The sequence below is a fragment of the Nicotiana sylvestris genome, unplaced genomic scaffold (genome assembly GCF_000393655.2).
Source record: "Nicotiana sylvestris unplaced genomic scaffold, ASM39365v2 Un00001, whole genome shotgun sequence".
Classification (NCBI taxonomy): domain Eukaryota; kingdom Viridiplantae; phylum Streptophyta; class Magnoliopsida; order Solanales; family Solanaceae; genus Nicotiana; species Nicotiana sylvestris.
Genome location: NW_027184337.1, coordinates 392,755 through 395,580, shown reverse-complemented (window position 1 = coordinate 395,580; position 2,826 = coordinate 392,755). Strand labels below are relative to the sequence as shown.

The 2,826-nt window shown below is 34.8% G+C and overlaps 1 pseudogene; it reads right to left on the bottom strand.

Annotated features, from left to right (window-relative positions):
- Positions 1 to 1,319: 1,319 nt before the first annotated feature.
- LOC104226558 (F-box/kelch-repeat protein At3g06240-like) lies at positions 1,320 to 2,486 on the bottom strand (annotated as a pseudogene).
- Between the last annotated feature and the right edge of the window lie 340 nt (positions 2,487 to 2,826).

The window sequence follows — 2,826 nt, the reverse complement described above, 5'->3', positions numbered from 1 at the left end:
TGGGCGTAGCAGCATGGTTGATACGGAGACTTAGGTGAGCTGCACTTCTCGAGGTGACCCGCAGCTGGCAGAGTCTCTTTCAGATTATTGTATTTACTTTCTGTCCAATTTGTATTCCGGACGGTTGTTGTATTATATTGCTTCCTGGAGATAGCTCATGCATTTATGACACCGGGTTTTGGGATGGTTACATGATTGTCCAATATTAAGTTAGTTAGAGATTTCATGGTTATTTCTGTAAATTTCATTCTTTATTATTTAATGTATAAAAAACGATTTCAACAAATACCAAAATTGAAATTTAATTAAGTATTTTGGTTGCCTTGCCTGATAGCGGTGTCCAGCCCCATCACGACCCTTAGTGGATTTTGGGTCGTAACATCAACCAACCCGATAACACATAATACACCTGAACAAGACAATATGAAGTAGAAATAGGGGAAATAGAGCGGTAACTCATGACATGACCGGCCGGGTCGTTACAGTTTACTTCATCGAAAAGCGAGGCGTTCCCCGGGCTCGATTTCACCCGTATACAACTGAATCTACCGCATAAATAAATGTATCGCTATTCTAATCATGCATTGCTGTAACTACAATTGTATACCGAGAAAGCGACTTAAAAAAGTGTTGAGATCTTTGGGGTATTCATTAGGGTTGGGCGTTCGGGTAGCTCAGATTAACTATAGAATTTCGGTTTGGATTTTAAATTTTTTGATTGAAGAAATAACAATCCAAATCCAATCCAAATAAGCTCGGATTGGACCGAATTTTTTAAGTTCGATTTCGGATTAATCGGGTTGGATATTTTGGATTTTCGGTTTTGAGCTTATAAGTTGACATGTTACTTCTTTTTACAAAAATTAATATCCAAAAGAAGTACTCATATTAAATTTTCTGAAAAGTTACTCATTCTCCCACAATCATCCAAATAAAGTATTCATGTAATGAAATTACTATCGAGAAAATGCAACAGAGACATTAATACGGCTTATAAGAAGCAGTAATAGTAAAACCATGTCCAAATAGAATGTATTCTAACAGTATCATAGTAATTAATATTGCATATATGAAATAATATCTAATGGATAGGGTATTTAACTTATTATTATTTACAAATAAATAACGTACGAAATATAAAGTATAAAATTTTCGGATTTTTGGATATCCAAAAATTCAAAGTACCAAATCCAACATCCAATCCGAAATCCAAAATCCAATCCGTAATCCGAAAATCTAAACCAAAAATTTAAAAAATTCTGATTTCGGTTTGGATTTCGGGCTTGCCCAAACTATGCCCACCCCTAGTATTCATTAAGTTAAGATGAACTAGACTCGCGTATTCTTTTTGGAATTGAAATCAAATATTCCTTGTAAACTATAACGCGCAAACTTTGAGGATACCCTTGTAAGTTAAACTCTTTGGCTTCATTGGAAATAAGATCACAGGAAATAAGAAGTCCACTTTTGTTTTGAAGGAACAATAAGTGATTCTTCCAAATTGTTAGTGGGGATTTGAATGGAGGAGGTCTAATTATGTATTTCTTAGTCCATGAATCGTGTACACCGTAGTCCATCATTATCCATACATCCGTTGAATCTTGTGTCAAATCAGTCTTGCCATATGAATCGGGGTAACAAATTAATGCTAGGGACTCATTCAAGATTACAAGGCTATAACACTTCCCATCGTAGTCATTACAAGAATCAGGCATCATCATGGTGCGAAATAGCTCAGTACTCATGTCAAAACAAAGAATTACCATTGCGTCAACTATATTTGCATACCAATGAAAGGCTCCTTTATGAAAGATCTCGAAATGTGGCAACCAATAAACTTTAGGAAACTGTTGAACCACCCAAAATTCTCTCCAAGAATCAGTGTGCAAATCATAAACCTCAACTTTTTGATCTATCACGTCCGGAGACCAATCAGTATCCTTAAAAACTTCTAAAATCCTAATCAACTTGTAGTCTTTCCCGATCCAATCAAAACCAAACCCAGCACCACCCATAATGGAGAGATTGAAACCCTCTGCGTAAACAAAAGGGCTAGATAGGAGTGGCATGTAATTTCTAGTAGCTGGATTTAATAAGATAATAATTTCAAAATCTGTCAAAGCAAGTAAACCATTGGAAGGGCCGACTAGTTCATTATAAGTAAAGTAATAACTGAAGGTCATATATGGCGGATCCACATATGGAAAGACGGAGTTAAGATCATCGTCATTATCACTATAAATAATAGATATGACATTTTTTAATCCGTCAGGTTCTACTTTGATGGAGCGACTGAAAAGAATAAATTCGTTTTTTCTGGTTGTAGGGCGATTAAGATGAAGATTAATAAATGTTGAGGATTGTACGAGAGTATACCAAGTTCTGGAGATGCATTTAAATCATATAAGATATTTCACTGTGAACTTCAAAAGTATATCAATTACCACATCTTCAGGCAATTTTTTCATAATTCCATCTGCCATCATTAATCTCTACAATGCAATGACGAATGATGTTTCTTTGTCCACTAAAAGCTTTAACAGCTCAGTAACATCATCCTATGAATTGGATGCAAATGCTTATTCCTCGCATATTTAATTCCCTAACAAATTAGCTGCCAAACTTGCCGTTGTGATTTGGGTGTTTTACGGTGTAGCATTTTTCGTTTAGATAGAGTTATTTTATAGCTTGTTTGGATGATTGACTCATTATTCTTTAATGTATGATATAGTATATTCTATTTTGAAAATAATATTGGGGTAATTTCTTTTGCCTCATATAATCAAACGCATAATTACTTGTATGTGTCAGATGCATTCATATATG